The sequence below is a fragment of the Dromiciops gliroides genome, chromosome 6, assembly GCF_019393635.1.
Source record: "Dromiciops gliroides isolate mDroGli1 chromosome 6, mDroGli1.pri, whole genome shotgun sequence".
Taxonomy (NCBI): domain Eukaryota; kingdom Metazoa; phylum Chordata; class Mammalia; order Microbiotheria; family Microbiotheriidae; genus Dromiciops; species Dromiciops gliroides.
Window position 1 is genome coordinate 37,054,967 of NC_057866.1, and position 19,128 is coordinate 37,074,094.

The window sequence follows — 19,128 nt, forward strand, 5'->3', positions numbered from 1 at the left end:
ACCAGTGGGTAGAGCACCATGTCGTTTGCTGAGGGGCTGCGCCTGAGCCCAGGCCAGTGCGTGCCAGGGTTTTAAAAATTCTAGCCAAAAGATGGGGTCATAAAAACCTCAAATAACAATTCTTTACAGATAGATATTTTAATAGATATAGATGTATATATACATGTACATACACATACATATACACTTACACTCAGGCAGCTAGGTGACACGGGGTGGGATAGAGCACCAGGTATGGAATCGGGAAGACTCATCTTCCTGAGTTCAAATCTAGCCTTAGACATTCACTAGCTATGTAACCCTAAGCAAGTCACTTAATCCTATTTGCCTCAGTTTCCTCATCTGTAAAATGAGCTGGAGAAGGAAATGGCAAACCACTCCAATATCTTTACTAAGAAAACTACAAATGGGGGTTGGACATGACTGGAACAACTCAAAACAAGAACAGAATATTTGTGCACACACACACAGAGACTAGCACTGTGTACTATGCATCCAACTGCATATTATTTTCTGGGCCGTAGGTGTTCTTTATCTACTTGGTTTTCCCTCTGTGAATAGTTAGCCTGAAGTCTTTTAGCTAATTGTGGAGCTCATTTAGAAGACTCTTCAGTGTCCTGGGATTTGATGCAATTAACATGATGTCATTTGCAAACAGGAGCATCTAGATGCTTCTGCCACCTAAAGAAAGGGTTCTTAACTTGAGATCCATGGGTAGACATAAGGGAGCCGCTGCACTTATATGGAGTGAGAGTCTCCTATAAAATTATACACCACAAGAGCAGTGGCAACTAAGCCTAAGCCTCAAGAGTCAACCAAACCTGTAGCATTTTGTATGAGACTCCTCTAATTGGTGAATAGTATGATGGCATGAGACTCTTTGTGACAGCTTCAGGGGAAGAGTTGACACGAGAGCTTTGGAGACAAGGGATTCTTCCTCATTCTGTCTTTGAGGACATATATAGTCCCAGGTTCTTTTAAAGATCAGCTCTAGGGAGGAGAAAAAGAAAAAGACCCTATTGCAGACATGTAGGTGGAGCTGGTTCTTTAATATGTCCCTAATTTCCAATGGGCCTCCCCAGAGATTTGGGGGTATTTCCCCTGGAGTAAGATCAGGCTCGTTCTCTCTTGGTTAAAGCAAGATCTTAATTGACTCTCATCTAAAGGCTCATTTCTTTTTCTGTATGTTCTGTTCTGTTTGAATCTGTATGACTTTTCCTGTTTCTGCTTGTTGTTTTCTTGGATAAATTGATTTATTCACTCTTCACTATTTGTGGTGGTTTTTTATATAACCTGTATTTGGTTGGAAGGGGTCAAACCAGTGTGTGTAAGCTTGAGCTGCCTTAAGAGGTAGAGACTAGGAAAGTGGCTTTTTTTTCTTTTGTTCTGAGCCAATTACATTCCTAGAACAATCTTGGGCGGGGGGGGGGGGGTACAGATAGCTATAATTCTAGTCCAGTACCCCTCTCATAGACTGGAGAAAGCACCAAATGCACAGCCTTAAAGTGCTCTGGGCTGTGCCTGCCCCTCCACCCCATCTATTGTGCTGAATTTACTGCTCTCCTCAGAGTTAGTTCTGACTTGAAATCATATCTATCCATGCCTCTCTCCAAGCTATGTGTCTATATGTCCAGATAACTCTGTATACACCTTATAGATAATGCTTCTCTTTACTTCATGGGTATAAAGGAAAAACTGGAATCAGAATGGGATAACTAAGTCTTATTCTTTCTGTAGCAAGAAACAATCGAGTTTAGCACCTAGTTAATAGGAATAATTACCCTACCAGATGTTGGCTTCTTCCTCTTGATTCCCCTCCCCTAGGCAGCTCAACATAGCAGTTACATGTTGGACTTGGAATTCAGAAGATCTGTATTCATATCCCATATCAAAAACTTATTAGCTGTGTGACCCTAGGCAAATCACCTAACCTCTCTGGGCCTCAGTTTCCTCCTCCATAAAATAATAGGGATCACCTCTAAGACCTAGATAAATCTAAGCAAAAAAGAAACAAAAAAGAAATGAAGAACCTGAGTAGAATTTTAGAAAAGTTAGATATTGTAGACCTCTCAATAATATTGGGTGGGAATAGAAAAGAATATACCTATTCTCAACTGTAGGTGGCACCATCATAGAAATTGACCTTGTATTCAGGCATAAAAACCTACAAAGTAATGCAGAAAAGCAAAAGTATTAAATGTATCTTTTACTGACCACAATGTAAAAAAAATTATATTCATTAAGAGACCTTTGAAGAAACAAGTTAAAAGTAATTGGAAACTAAATAACTTAATACTAAAGAATGGGTAGGTAAGAGAGATCATAGAAGCAATAAATATTTTCATTAAAGATGATACCAATGAGACAATATTTTGGAATGCAACAAAAGCAATGCTTAACTAAAAAGTTATATCTCTAAATGCTTTCATCAATAAAAGAAAGAACAGTGCAATGGATTGGTCATACAATTTAAAAACAAGAAAGAAAGAAAAACAACCAATTTAAAACCTCCAATAAAACACCAATAGAGAAATCTAAAAAAAATCAAAGAATTAAGAAAACTGGGAGCAAACAAAAACCTCATTGAATTAATAAGTAAAACGCTGTTAAAGAAACAACAAACCAATATGAAATATGTCATTAGTCAGTAGTTATCTCTTCCCCAGATGCTTAGCAAACTGGACTGAAGAATATATGGGGGTGGGGGACAAGGATGAATTGGAGTGGTGAGAGACTTAATGTAATCAGCCCCTTTCCATTCTGTCTCCACCCCCAGCAGGCTATTGCAATAATCAAGGCATGAGGTGATGAGGGCCTACACTAAGAGGGGTTGGCAGTGTTAGAGTAGAGAAGGGGGTTGGAGAGATGTAACAAAGGTGAATTGGCACAGTCCTTGGCAACATCTTGGATGTGGAGGGTGAGAGATAGTGAGGAATACAGTATGTCTCCAAGGTTGTAAGCCTGAGGGACCCGAATGATGCTGTTGCCCTCTACACTAATAGTAAAAGTGGGAGTTGGGAGGGATTAGAAGGAAAGATGAGTTCTGTTTCAGAGATATTGAGTTTAAGATGTATACTGGCCATCTAGTTTGAGATGTCTGAAGGGCAGTTGGAGATGTGAGTTGGGAGGTCAGGACAGAGGTTGGGTTAGGACAGGTAGATTTGAAAATCATTGCATAAAGATGGTAATTAAATCCATGGGAGCCAATGAGATCACCACATGAAGTAGCATAGAGGGTGAAGAAAAGAAGGCCCAGAACAGAAACCTGTGGGACATCTACAGTTAGAGGGCATGATCTGGATGAAAATCCAGCAAAGGTGACTGAGGAGAGGTCAACTAGGGAGGAGGAAAATGAGGAGACTGTAGTGTCCAGAAAACCTCTAAAGAAGAGAATATCAAGGAGGAGAGGGGGTTAACAATGTCAAAGGCTGAGAGGGGTCAAGGAGAATAAAGATTTATAAAAGGCTATTGTGACTCTTATGGAAGCCAATAGACCTGAGTTGTTATGTATTAACCAATTAATTAATGTTAGTTGATAAAATTAGGAATTAATTTAAGTGAATTTATAAGAATTAGTAATTAATCAATTAATTAAGGTTAATTGATTCACATTAGGAATAGCAGTAAAGCATTTAGTAAGCATTTATTAAATGTTAGGCACTGTGCTAAGTGCAGGGGATACAAAGAAAAAGAAAAAAAAAATCCCTGACTTCAAAGAGCTTCTAGTCTAATGAGGGAGGTCAGCAGGACAATAAATCGGGATATACCAGATACAGGCAGAATAGATGGAAGGTCCCCTATGAATTGAAGATAGAATTAGTTGTACCTAGAATTGAGCCTTTCATCTGTTTCCAAGAAGAAATTTTAGAACAGAAACAGCAAAATAATAATGATGCTGCTGCTAGCATTTATATAACACTCTGTGCCAGGCATTGTTGCTAAGCTCTTTACGAATACTATTTCATTTGATCCTAACAACAAGCCTGGGAGGTAGGTTCTCTTGTTATCCTCAGATAAAGAAACTGCAGCAAACAGAAGTTAAGGTCACAAAGCTATTGAGTGTATTCCTGACTGGAGGCCCAGCTCTCAATCCATTGCGCCACCTAGCTGCCTATTAATGAAATCATCAACCTTTTAAATGAATAGGAGGGTGGGTTTTTGTCAAACCAATTCTAGAGAGCTGAAGTCCTTTAGTTTACCTGGGATTTAATCAAGAGTGGCAAGAATCCCTTTTGTTTGACCTGATTAATTTTTCAGGGAGATAGATCTTCCCCAAGTGGGTGTGATATTTCCATATTTTGGTGAATCAAAGAATGCCTAAACTGAATTTTTTATTTCATTGCTAATATCTTTGTCTTTTTTTTTCACGATTGTCACAAAATGTAACTTGGAGATTGCTTTAGAGAGAAAATATCTGATGATAAGGGGGATGCTGTCCCTTAGAATTTCTCCAAACAGAAATGCTTGTGTATTGTTTTTTTTTACTTTCTCTCTCTCTCAGTAGTTTTAAAAACTTATTTTAAATTTAAATACAAAATAAGAAAAGAAAAAATGTTGCCATGTATACAGCAGAACATAAGAGAGGAATTCAATATAAAATAATACATTTCCATTTCAGGAAAACCAATATAATAAATACTACACATTGTTTTCAAAGGTGCCCTACTTTTCTTTGCTTTCTTGTGGGTTTCTTTTGTTCTCTGTTGTGCACTTTTTACTTTATTCCCCCCCCAGATGGCTAAAATTAATCATGGGTATATATACATATACATAGATATCTATAAACATACATATATAATCATAACTCATACACATATATGTAAGACCATACTATGCTTATTTCCACTTGTCATCTGTTTCTCTGAAGGTGGAGAGCATCTTCCTTGATAAGTCCAAGTCTTCCCCTGTTTTTCTGTTGCTTTTTTTGGTTTGTTTGTTTGGCTTTTTTTGGTGAGGCAATTAAGTGACTTGCCCAGGGTCACACAGCTAGTAAGTGTTAAATGTTTGGGTTTGGATTTGAACTCAGGTCCTCCTGACTCCAAGGCCAGTGCTCTATCCACTGCACCACCTAGTTGCCCCTTTCCCCCTGTTTTTCGACATCAGCCAGGTCATCATTCCCTATAACACAGCAATATTCCAATCCAATTACATCCTATATGAGGGATTGTCTATGAAAGTTTTTCTGCATTCCTTTTCATCTTGGTAGCATAGGTTTTATTTATGCAAAAAAATTAATTTAAAATAATCAATTATCAATGTTACATTTCAACAATGCTATCACCTCCTAATATAGTTTAAGGTCTGATACTGCTGAATCTACTTCCTTCACATCTTTTTCCCTTGGTTTCTTTGAAGTTCCTCACCTTTTGTTTTTCCAAATGAACTTTGTTATTTTTTTTTCTAACCCAGTAAGATTTGTTTTAGTAAGTTAATTGGTATGTCATTAAATAAATAGATTAGTTAGGTTAAATTATCATTTAAAAAATTATGTTGGCTTTACCTAGCCATGAACAATAAATATTACTTCAATTATTTAGATCTAACTTTGTATAAAACGTATTTTATGTTTATGTTCATATAGTTCCTGTGTCTGTTTTGGCAGTTATACTCTCAAGTATTTTATACTCTCTAGTTATTTTAAATGGTCTAAATCAATATTGAATAATATTGCTAACACATAGTTTCCCTATTTTTTTCTTTTTCTTCTTCTTTTTTGGTGAGGCAATTGGGGTTAAGTGACTTGCCCAGGGTCACACAGCTAGTAAGTGTTAAGTGCCTGATTCCAGATTTGAACTCAGATACTCCTGACTCCAGTGCTGGTACTCTATCCACTGCACCACCTAGCTGCCCCTATTTTTTTCTTTTGATTAAATCTATTTTAGCTTTAACTTTGTCTGAGATCATGAGTACTACCCCCCTGCTTTTTTACACAATAAATTCTACTTCTGATCTTTATTTTATCTTTGTGTTTATCTCTCATTTTTATAGCATTTCTTGAAAGCAACATATTGTTGCACTCAAATTTTTAATCTGCTATCAGTTTTTATTTTATGGGTAAATTCATCTCATTCACATTCTAAGGTATAACTATTTCTTGTGTATTTTCCTCCTTCCTATTTTTCCTATGATTGTGTATTTTTTTTCTTCTTTTTTTGCAGGCAATAGAGGGTTAAGTGACTTGCCCAGGGTCACACAGCTAGTAAGTGTCAAGTGTCTGAGGCCAGATTTGAACTCAGGTACTCCTGAATCCAGGGCTGGTGCTTTAACCACTGCGCCATCTAGCTGCCCCCCTATGATTGTGTATTAATAAACTGTTTGGCAGATTTGGGCTAAAGCACAGCATCTCTACCATACTAAAGTGGATAGAATGTTGGGTCTAGAGTCAGAAAGCCTCATCTTCTGTAGTTCAAATCTGGCCTCAGACACTTTCCAGCTGTGTGACCCTGGGCAAGTCACTTAACCCTGTTTGTCTCAGTTTCCTCATCTGTAAAATGAGCTGGAGAAGTAAATGGTAAACCACTCCAGTATCTTTGCCAAGAAACACCCAAATTGGGTCACAAAGAGTAAGACATGACTAAAAAAACGACAACCACAATAACAACAAATCTTGAATTCCTTTATACAAGACTCCACAAGGCACACAGAAGTGATGTGCTTTTTGGTTCCAGAGCCACATAAGTGGGAATATATACCACTAATTTAAGCTGTAGCTTAATCCATTTTGGAGCAACTTTATCAGAAGTTCTTAAGATATTTTAGCTTTTTAAATTTAAATTCACATCCCAGATTCTAATCTAACCTGAAGTGCCCCAGAGGATTCTAGCTCTGGAAACCCCTTGCTGGTGGTTCCCATGTTTGGTATAGGTAGTTTTAATATGCGAATCATAGCACCACATCCCTGCCAAATCAACAATACTAGTGGAAGATCATACAGGAGCCACAAAATAAAGCATTTAATTAAGACAAAAAATATTATGAAAATAAGGAGGAAGAAATAATCAAGCAGTAGAGCCATTCTCAGTCTCCCACACAAATAGGTGCAATCTCCTACACCCCTTGAGATCTTGAAGGTGCTCTGGATAAATCTATTATGGACAAAGGTGATCCCTGTTCATATTACATTGATCAGGGCTTAAGATGGGAGGTAAATGGAAGGAAGGAAACCAGTGGTTCTTTCTTCCTTTTTTCTCTCCCTTGAGTTTTTTCATACCTACCTATGTTTAGATGAGAGCAACCACCTTCTCCCTCCTGACCCTCAGTAAACTAACCATTTGTTTCCCTCTTTTCCTGTCCTTGACCTCAATCATCACCTTCTTCCATACTACTAGACTACCTTCTCTCAAGGAATAGAATTTTAAAATACCTTGAAGCATCAAGCAAATTTGTGCATCAATTGGATTGCCTGGTTCTATGTCCAAGTCCTCATTACCTCTTTCCATTTCTGTATGTCCTTTCCCTTTCCCCTAATTCCCCTGCTTAGCCCCTGAGTCACAGTCCTAGTTCTGCAGTCCTAGAGCTCTACTTCTCTTGTTCCAAAGTTGAGGAAACTGATGTGGGGGCCAAATTTAATATATGGAGAATTAATTGAGTGGCTCACAGTAATAATGTATGGTCCCGGAAATAATGAGGGATCTCTAGGTTCAAAGCTCCCTCCCCTCCGAACTGCCTTTTTAGATATTTTTCCCAGACCAATAAGAAAGGAAGTTAACAGCCTCTTTTCCACAAATGAAACAGGTTTTATTAATAGGAATAAAGTAAACAGCAAAGGGGAAATTAATAAAATAAAAAACAAGGGAATAGGGGAAAATAAATACAACTAACTGTAACCTAAGTCTATTCAAAAGAGCAGAGTTCATATGTTAACTCACCACCTGGAGCTCGTAGCTTCAATGAAAAAAACAGCTTACAGCCAGGCCTGAAGGACTCATCTGCTGCTGCTGCTGCTGCTGCTGCTGCTGTTCATGCCACTGGAAGGAAAAAAGACTCAGGAAGAGAGTGAGCTCCCCTCAGTGAGTGTTTAATCTTCCTTCCCCAAAAGGGGAGGTCCTTCAAAACTGCTTATGGAGAGTGGTTTCTTCTAACATCAGCAGCATATGGCACTTCAGGGCAAGCCAGGTGTAGCCCTTCCCAAAGAGTCAGCCAAATTCCAATAATCTTACCACATTGAGGGACAGAGAGGTGATGACACTAGTGGCAGCCCTGGAATTTGAACTCAGGTCCTCATACAGCAAATTCTAATGACAGTACCTCTGTCCAAATGCCTGAGACCTAAGAGGAAACTCTTTTTCTTTGTAGTGAGTAGAGATGAAATTCCTTGCTATATTGTTGCCTCACTTATGGCTGAAATTTAAATGGGAGGACAAGGTAAAGGAGTTATCTGGAAGCACAGGCATCAAATTCCCCAACCAGATTAAAATGTGATTGGCAAATGTTGAACTAAAGAAATAAAAATACATTACTAAAGCTTGCTTAGCTTGCTAAAAGCTAAACAAAGGCTTGTTGATTTGATTTGATTTTGATTTATTCAACTGAAGGGATTAGTCTACCTTTGTTCTTGGATTTAAATTCTCCCAAGGCCTTTGGACTGTAAGTGTGTATTTATTAAAGTGTATTTTTTTAAATCACAAAGTTATACTTGTTTCCAGCTCTGGGAACTGAGAATGAAAATCAGTTTGTGGAGGAAAGTTTTTTTTTTAAACTAATTTTAAAACTAGTACTTAATTAGCAACTCATTTACTAATTCTTACTAGAGTTTTACTAATAGAAGAAAACAAATCTAATTCAAATGAAATTAAGAATAATATTGTGGGGGGCAGCTAGATGGTGCAGTGGATAGAGCACTGGCCTTGGATTCAGGAGGACCTGAGTTCAAAGCTGGCCTCAGACACTTAACACTTACTAGCTGTGTGACCCTGGGCAAGTCACTTAACCCCAATTGCCTCACCAAAAAAAAAAAAAAAAAAGAATAATATTGTGAACATTCCCAAGGGTTATTTGAATGAATGAATGAATGAATGAAAAGACATTTATCAAGAAATTACTTGTCCCCCACCTTCTGGAATTGACATTTTAAAGAGGGAAGCAACTCATTTTATTTATTTATTTTTGCAGGGCAGTGAGGGTTAAGCGACTTGCCCAGGGTCACACAGCTAGTAAGCGTTAAGTATCTGAGGGCAGATTTGAATTCAGATCCGCCTAAATCCAGGGCCAGTGCTTTATCCACTGGTACTACCTAGCTGCCCCAGCGACTCATTTTAGAAATGGTAACTAGAGGAGGCACTTTGAGCTGAATAGGAATGTAGATTGACACACCCAATCCAGGAGCAATAAGAGAGTTGATTTGATTTTGGGTAGATTCGATCAAACTGGAGCTATGGACAATTTGGTCTATAATTGAGGTGCCAACTCATGAGCAAAATCCCAAGTGAAGCTAGAACAAGATTAAAATGTAATTAGGAGATTTCTTTCTTTCTTTCTTTCTTCCTTTCTTTTTTTCAAACAAGAAAGTAGCAAGGATTTATTGTACAGGTGCGCTACACTAAGCCACAACAAACAATCAGTCTGGAATGATAGGAGTCCCACAGCACAAAATCAAGAAGCATTAAAAGGTGGCATGTTCTTTTGTCAGGGAGGTGTCAAATGGTGGTGAGTCCTTCGTCAGATGGTAGAGTTAGCACAGTGCTTTGTAGGGAGAGTGATGTTTCCAGATGGTTTCTGCTGTGAGTGAGATTTTTCTCATCCTTTAGTTAGGAGAGATTTTCCATAGTTACAAGTGATTTAATTAAGATAATAATATATTAACTAAAATTTGCCCTTTATTATATTTAGTTATTATTTTATTACAATTATGGTCAATAGGTTAAGTCTCTCTTCTGACCAACTTTCCAATGTCAAGAATTAAGTAATATCACATGATACAGTAGACAGCAATACTATATTTTAGAAACCACGACATACTTGACTCAAGGAGTTCACGCAACTCACCACTGTCATGCTTGAATAATAGGAGGGGGTCATGCAGCATGACAAGGACCCACCCTGTTGTCATCATAAGACTTTAATAAGAGTATTGTGGTCACTAGGCAGTTTCCCATATTTCCTAAGAATATGCTTTAATTTTAGAAGTGTAACTAGTTAAGATTAATACTATGTTATATAAGTGCAACTTTTGGAAGGGTATATAAACCCACGGATTTTGTAACTCTGGGTCTTTCAAGTCCAACCCCTGGATGACTGGCTTTATTGTGGGATGAAAATTCTCTCAATAAACCTATTTGTTTTAGCCTGGAAACTATGTTGTTTCTGTTCCTCCATCGGACTTAGAAATTATCCCGACACTGCCTTCCTGAGAATGTCACCAAGGGTCATTCCATCTCTGCTCCTGTGGCCTCAGTGGTCAGCACAGTCGGATTACTTGGACCTCTGCCTCATCTTTCTGCTCTTGCATTTCGACCTACACATTCGCTTCTTCCTCCACTTGGCTCTCATGGTGGAGCAGAAGTCGACAAGATGGCACTAAGAAGAAGCTGGGAGACTTCTAAAAATAAACAAAAATAGAATATAACATAGATAATGTCGATTTGTGTTTGTCTAAGTCATTATGTGGCCTGCAGGATCCATTTCTATTTGGGTTTGACACCACAGGTCTGTAAGATTCTTCATACTTGATACTGTCTCTCTTCATGATTAACAAATTCTTACCTCCTGTTCTAATCCCCTTATTCGGGACCCTCTTTCTTCTGCTACTTTCCCCCTGAACTTCCATCCTGTTAGATCAGTCCTGATTTTCTCCAGGATCTCTGCCTTCATCTTTCTTTTTTTTTTAAATTTAATTTTCCTTGATATCTCGTGTGTGTTTTCTAATCCCATTCATTTTCCAATACATCTCCCAGTCCTGTATTTGGGGAGTCATGCTTTATGACAAAGAAACAAAAAGCAATTTTTAAAAAGAATGTTGTTATTCAGTCACTTGTGACCCTGTGGACCATACTGTGCATGGAGTTTTCTTGGTAAAGATACTGGAGTGCTTTGCCATTTCCCTCTCCAGTGGCAAAGAAAGGTTAAGTGACTTGCCCAGGGTCACACAGCTAGTAAGTGTCTGAACTCAGATCTTTTTGACCCCAGGCCCAGTTTTCTATCCACTGTACCTATCATTTAGCTTCACTATTACCTTGCCCTCATAATTTGGGGACCTCTGCAATTCCTTGGAAGTAACTACTCTCTTTGCTCCATTTCAGCCACCTGAGATTTCACCATTATCCCCCACTATTGAATTCCCAAGATCTTGAATGATGAATTTCCCCTCTCTCATCATAGTCTCTTGTCCTTCTGTATCTCTAGCTACTAAACTTGCTTTGTATTCTCACCTTCACTTTCCTTCACAGTCAATCATCAACAAGCATTTATGAACTCTACTATATACTAGCCATGGTCTCAATCCTGCTAGCCATTATAGTCTCAACCTAAGGACTGAGGTTGGGGATATGAATAAACAGAAGAAAATTTTGACCACCATGAAGAAATACTAAGGGTTTAGAGATGCCTGAAAGGTAAATCCAGGAAAATAAAACCTAAGTGAATAAAAGTAGAGACTCAGGGAAAAGACTGGCTGGTCCACAAAACTTTAAGATTAGTTAGAAGTCATGATAGACGAAAAATGACATCAGAGCCTTTGAGGTAAAAATTAGAAGGAAAAATAATGGCTTGGCCTTGAAAGTAGAAAACTGAACTCGTTTTATACTCTTTGAAAAAAAGAGGAGGAAAGTGTTTTAAACCTTCCTCCTGGCCAGTTTCTCTTGTATCCAATAAACCTGTTCTTTTATTCCTAAAAAAAGAAGAAAAAAGAAAAAAGAATAAAGCAAATAGAACTCAATAATTCAATGAGAAAACAAGACATTTTCAAATAAAGTCAAAAAACTAAAAAAAATTACAAGGTTTCTACTTTAAAAGAACAATGTGTTCATTGTTTAGAACACATTTTTAAAAGATTAAAAAATAAATATGTTTGGGGTTTTTTGTTTGGGTTTTTTTTTGGTGAGGCAATTGGGGTTAAGTGACTTGCCCAGGGTCACACAGCTAGTAAGTGCTAAGTGTCTGAGGGCAGATTTGAACTCAGGTCCTCCTGAACCCAGGGCCAGTGCTCTATCCACTTCACCACCTAGCTGCCCCTAATGTTTGCTTTTTTTTTTTTTTAAAGAATGATTGGATTCCCGGAAAATTATGGCTAAATCAGAATATGGATACCATATTTCAAGAAATCATCAAAGAAAATTTCCCAGATCTATTAGAACTAAAGAGAAAAGCAAAAAAACATAAAAGAATCAATTGGTCATGTGAGAAAATAATTATTAATAATGAATTTCTAGGAGAAAACTAGGAGCTGCTCTCTCCCCCCCCCCCAGCTTGGGAAGAGCCTGCAGCTTAACAGAAGGAACAGACTGACCTTTCTGATTAGCTGGGGGGGGCGGGGCGGCTAGGGGCTGCAGCGAGGAGATACACACCTTGACCACTCCCCAACTCATGTCAATCAATGGAACTAAATGATGCTAACCAATTAGCTTATATCAATGTGTGGTGACCTGCCTCTACTTGAAAGAGGATAAAAATGTCTGAGGACAAGAAGTTCACTCTCTTACTCTCTTACCCTGGGCTCGGGCCCTCCTTCCTGGGACTCTTACTCCATGCTGGGTATGTAATTACTTAGGCCTGTAACTAATGGGGAAGTTATACAGACACTTTAGTAATATGTGAACTTATTAATAAATGCTTACTGCCAAAACTGGCACAATAGGCATTAATTTATAAGTAGCAATATATTAGAAAAAAAACCAGCCAAGTTCCCCAATAATTTAAAACAGAAAAGGGCTAGTCCCCAATATTTTAATGTCAGAGTCCAAAAGTCCAGTTTGTACTTAAGCCTTTGCCCCATGAAAGTCTTTCAGCCTGCTTTTAAATTCTCAGATGTAAGAAGTAATTAGAAAAAGCCAGATTCTCACAAGGGGAATTAGATTTAGTTACTTTAGGTGGGCTTCAGGTTAAAGTTTGTCAGTGAAAGCTTAATCAAATGAGTACATTGAAGGTAGACTTTACAGGGACTAGACTGAGGCCTAGATATGAAATCAACATGCAGATGTTCAAATTTGGTTGAATGTGTGACAAGTTGGATAAGCAGCATGAATTGTACATTCTGTAGCTTTTACACAGATAGTGAATTCCTGACAGTCTACTCAAAACCTGAAGAAAATTGTTTGGCTTTTGTAAGTTTTAAATACAGTTTTGATTGTTACCAAGTTATACCTGTAATAACTCCTTTCTGTGAAAAGATACAACTTTATATTACTCATGTTCTCAGATGGATTTATCACTACATACAAATGTGCAGTTTTCCACACATTGACTGGGAGAGGTCCCAGTTCCTCAAACTGCAGTTCATCAGAATTTCTTGGTGGGGGGGGGGGAAGTTGATAAGATCTTATTGTGATGTTTAAAATCTAAATTGTGGTCACCTTAAATCAGAAGGTTCAGCTCCAGTCTAGCCTAGAGTTCCAGCCTGGTTGGGTTCTTCCTGAAGTCCTCCTCCACGAGCCTGCTTTAATCAGGAACACCTTAGCAAGCTGTTTGTGGAAGCTTTTTTATACATCTGGAACAGAGGCGGTCCTTACACCCTGCTTCAAGGTGATTGGTTGGTGTCATCCAAATCCATTGTCTTTGAAGGTGTTCTCAAGTTGAGTTCACCGTCTAGTTTCTGAGAACAATACCTTCTTAAGGGATAGCCAGGTGTGATTACAATCCAGTTAACTTGATACAATCCAATTAACTTGAAGTAGGCTTAATCAGTAGTCAATCACTTTCACTTGATTCAATCAGTATAGATTAATGTACAGGTGGGTCTTTGAGTATCTGCTAAAATCCCATTATTTCATCACATTATGATTTTATCTTTAACAGTAAGTGACAACATTATTATTAAAACATAACCCATTGAATACTTAAGTTTTTTTTTAATTACTCTTTTAGCAATCTCATTCCTAAGATATAAAACTTATTAGTCAAACAATAGCAACTTATCCAATTTCAAAGTAACCATTTATTCCAACATGAATGACTTTTTATCTCCTAATCTATATATTTTGGAAAAGAATTATTTCTAGACAGTTTATTAAAGACACAACAAAAATCTGCATGGCAAATTGCAAGTATTTGAGTTTTACGACAACACTGGGGGTGGATGTTACTAATTACTAGCGATTGGAAACAGAGGTGACAAAGGACTTGTCACATCACCTCTGTTTCCCAGCCTAAAGGATACTGAGGAAAGGACAACACAGTTTGACCACTGTAGGAGTTGGAGGGCTGATATAAAACTTTTGTCCACACAGAAGGCTCTAATGGGTTTTGTCTTACTCTGACATAGGGTGACCTTCCTCAAACTGCAATCTCTTAGACTGTTAGCAGAGCTGCTAAGAGCCTGTGACTTCCCCCAGGCAGAAAACCTAGGGAAAGTAAAGAGAACAACAGTTAACAATAATATAATACTAGGCATGTTATGGTTATGTATTTATAATTATGTATTTAGGCAACACACCTGAGAGGTGGGTGTTAGGAGACAGAAGACCCCCAAAGCAGGCTACAAGGTTTGATTGTTAGCTTTTAAGTTGCTCTTAGCTACTTTAAGAGGGACAAAGAGTGATATCATCTTTTCCCAAGGCATTGCTTTGTAGTAATTAGTAGTTTTAACACTCAGGGGGGATGAAAACTGCTAGTCCCCAGTATTTTAAATGACACAGTCACCTCCTGAAATAAGTACAGACCAAATTCTTTACCAGAGTAGCTGATGATAGTCCAGCATGGGTGAATACTTTTGTAGGCTGAAAGTAAATTTTCCTGCCTGGATAAGAAGTCATAAAAGTATACTTTAAATGATTCATTAAATTATTTGTTTTGCATTTCTTCTCCCCTCCATAAAGTGATTGAAATATGGTCTGGTTGTCAATGGGCAAAGCATGAATCTGGCCTTTCTGACCAGTGCTGTCTGTTATTATTTGAATGGTCCTATTTTTCACAACTGTCTGAAGCATCTCACACTAAGCTGTAATTTAGTAGTATATGGTTGTTTTTGCCTCACTTTGGATTAGTGACAGTCTTATCCAAGCCTTACATTTGCCCCGCTTGGATGCTGATAAGAATAATCTGCTGCAGTATTGTATGCTATATACATGTTTTCTCAGCCAAACAGACCCCAATAGGGAATGAATTATAGTATTTTGAAATAGTATGGTCAGCCCAAGCTTTGTGACCATCTGCTTTAGGTTACAGTGGAATCATGCTATGGGATTTCTTGAGAAAATTCTCTGAAACCCCTAATTGCTTGCAGAAATAAAACTTAAGCAACCCAAGTTATTTAGAGACAGCCTGGTGTAGTGGAGAGAGTGCTGGATTTGGAACAAGGAAAATCTGGGTTTGAATATTCTCTCAGACCTTTAATTGCTCCTTGGGCAAGTTTCCTAACTGCTCTGGGCCTCAGCTTCTTCATTTGCCAAATAAGGGCAGCTAGGATAGTGTCTGAGGCTGGATTTGAACTCAGGTCCTCCTGAATACAGGGCCGGTGCTTACTCACTGTGCCACCTAGATGCCCCCACCTTTTCTCAATAGAAGTCAGAGGTGTCAAACACTTAGTGTACACTGAAGTGCCAGTAGAACCAGATCAAAATGTAATTGGGAAATATTTACCAAAACCAAATAAAAATACAGTACAACCTGGATAAAGTAAATTTGTGGTTTTGTAAGTCAATGTGGGCCAGCAGAGATCCTTACTTTGGGTTTAATGGCCTCCATTTCTATTTGACACCAGTGCCCTAGGCAGCTCTCCAAGATCTGAAATTGAAGAATAGCTTCAAACCTACATTGAAGAGAGAATTTCTATATCTGGGAATTCTCTAGAGCAATGAAACCACAGGTTTAATCCCTATTCTCCTATTCAAGGAATATGTGCATTAAAATCATATGTGATCTATGGATATATAAAACTAATATGTATTATTAATTGTATGTATAAACTATAATGTTAAAGTTTTGATGGGGATTATTAGAATTTACTGTTCATCCACCAAACCTCCCCTCCTCAATGGCTCCGTGCACTAAATGGGGATGACCTTGGCCCAGATGTAGCCAGAGGTATTTGAGATCATTAAACCATCAATATCTGTATGATGTGAAGCTTTGTGGTGCCTTGGGAGAGAAACAGTTGGATTTCCCCATCCTCTTGTGTATCTCTGGTATGAAGGTTCACTCGGAGTCCCAGCATTCAAACAAAAAGTTCTTGGACTAAAAAATCATCCAGAAAAAACAGATCAGGGAGATTAAAACAGACAAAAGTCACCAGCTACAGGACTGCTACAAGGTGGTACCCAGAGTTCCTAGAGCTCCCCAAGTCTTAAAAACTGCATTGATGGGGGATGGAACCAAGATGGTGGAGGAAAGGCAGTGACTTGCCTAAGCTCTCCCCAAGACCCCTCCAAATACTTTCAAATAATGCCAGAAGACAATTCCTGGAGCAGCAGGACCCACAAAAGGACAGGGTGAAATAATTTTCCAGTCAAAGACAACTTAGAAGGTCAGCAGAAAAGGTCTGTTGTACCAGAGTGAGAGTGGAGCGCAGCACAGGCTGCTCCAGGGTAGACCCAGCCCCAACAAACCAGGCTTCCAGAGCCTCTGAGTCAGCTGTGGCAGCAGCTGCTTTTGGAGCTCAACCCACAGAAGGTGAGGGGGTTGAACAGTTGGCCAGGGGGAGATTACAGGGGTCTCTGCTGGTGCTGAGGTAGGACTCTGTTGTTTTGCCCATGCTTGGACCTGGATTGAAGTATTGGGTGGGGGTCCCAGGTGGGGGAGGAGCACAAACACACAAGAGCTTGCAGCCACAGTGGAGCAGGATTCTGTTCCAGGTTCCAGGGCAGAGAAGCAGGCCAGTGATTGCTTGCAGACCAGAGAATAGGCCAGGAGAGTGGTGAACATACCTATCCTTAAATCATACCACCTTGGAATAACTAAGAACTTATAAATTCCTTAGAAGTATCTTGGAAAACAGCTGCTCAACCCCCCTGAAGCTTGGAACACTGCACTGTCCACCCTGGAGAAAGAAAGAAAGAAAGAAAGAAAGAAAGAAAGAAAGAAAGAAAGAAAGAAAGAAAGAAAGAAAGAAAGAAAGAAAGAAAGAAAGAAAGAAAGAAAGAAAGAAAGAAAGAAAGAAAGAAAGAAAGAAAGAAAGAAAGAAAGAAAGAAAGAAAGAAAGAAAGAAAGAAAGAAAGAAAAAGAAAGAAAGAAAGAAAAAGAAAGAAAGAAAGAAAAAGAAAGAAAGAAAGAAAGAAAGAAAGAAAAAGAAAGAAAGAAAGAAAGAAAGAAAGAAAAAGAAAGAAAGAAAGAAAAAGAAAGAAAGAAAGAAAGAAAAAGAAAGAAAGAGAAAATAGAGGTAGAGGAAAAAATGGAAAGAGAAATGAGAGTGAAGCAAGAAAATCATGAAAAAAAAACCCAACATCTTGAAAAGCCAAATTGGCCAAATGGAAAAGGATGTACAAAAGCTCTCTGAAGAAAATAATTCCTTAAAAATTAGGATTGAGCAAATGGAACCTAATGACTTTATGAGAAATCAAGACACAATAGAACAAAAGCAAGAGAATGAAAAAATAGAAGGCAATGTGAAATATCTCCTTGGAAAAACAACTAACCTGGACAATAGATCCAGGAGAGATAATTTGAAAATTATTGGACTACCTGAAAGCCATGATCAAAAAAAGAGCCTACACATCATCTTCCAAGAAATTGTTAGGGAAAATTGCCCTGATATTCTAGAAGCAGAAGGTAAAATAGAAATTGAAAGAATTCACCAATCACCTCCTGAAAGAGATTCAAGAATGAAAACTTCCAGGAATATTATAGCCAAATTCCAGAGCTCCCAGGTCAAGGAGAAAATATTGCAAGCAGTCAGAAACAATTCAAGTATGGTGGAGCCCCAGTCAGGATAGCACAAGATCTAGCAGCTTCTACATTAAAGGATTGGAGGGCTTGGAATATGATATTCCAGAGGGCAAAGGAACTGGGATTACAACCAAGAATCACCTACCCAGCAAAACTGATTATAATCCTTCAGGGGGGAAAAAAATAGGAATTCAATGAAAGAGAGGACTTTGGGCATTTTTTTTTTTTTGAGGTGGGGATTTGCTTTATTGATTCATGGGCCCTTCATTAAAGCCCCTTTGGACTTGAGCAAGTTTTGCTGTTTCTTTTCCGCCTCCTGCCTTTTTTCCTGCTGCTTTTGCTCCCACATCTTCAATCCTGCATCCATTTCCTGAATACCAGCATGACTCTTCTCACAAACTTTTTCCTCTGTACTTTTTGATGGAGTTGCCCTTTCACTGGGGGAGCACAACTATCATCTGCATAGGACCAGTCGGGCAGCTCAGTTAGGGGCCCATAGGCCAGAGGGGCTGGCAGCCAAGTCCTGCTGGATGTGCCACATGCTGCCAGCCCGGCCCGCAACACTCAAATGTAGCTGCCACACACCCAACCACATAACAGTCAGCCCAGCCATGCCAGGGGAAGGGTTGAGACTTTCAGGCATTCTTGATGAAAAGACCTGAGCTGAATAGAAAATTTGACTTTTAAATACAAGACCCTAGAGAAGCATAAAAAGGTAAACAGGAAAAAGAAATCATGAGGGATATTAAAAGATTAAACTGTTTACATTCCTACAAGGGAAGATTATACTTGTAACTCATAAGAACTTTTTCATTATTAGGGCAGTTGGATGGAGTATATTTAGAAAGAGGGCATGGGTGAGTTGAATAAAAAGGGGTGATATAGGGGCAGCTAGGTGGTGCAGTGGATAGAGCACCGGCCCTGGAGTCAGGAGTACCTGAGTTCAAATCCGGCCTCAGACACTTAACACTTACTAGCTGTGTGACCCTGGGCAAGTCACTTAACCCCAATTGCCTCACAAAACAAAAAAAAAAACAAAAAAAAAAAACAAAAAACAAAAAAACCAAAACAACAACAACAACAAAAAAGGGGTGATATCTTTAAAAAAATAAAATTAAGGAGTGAGAGAAATGCACTGGGAGAAAGGGAAAGGGAGAG

The 19,128-nt window shown here is 38.6% G+C and overlaps 1 pseudogene; it reads right to left on the reverse strand.

Annotated features, from left to right (window-relative positions):
- Positions 1–18,223: 18,223 nt before the first annotated feature.
- LOC122732410 lies at positions 18,224–18,583 on the reverse strand (annotated as a pseudogene).
- Positions 18,584–19,128: the final 545 nt, after the last annotated feature.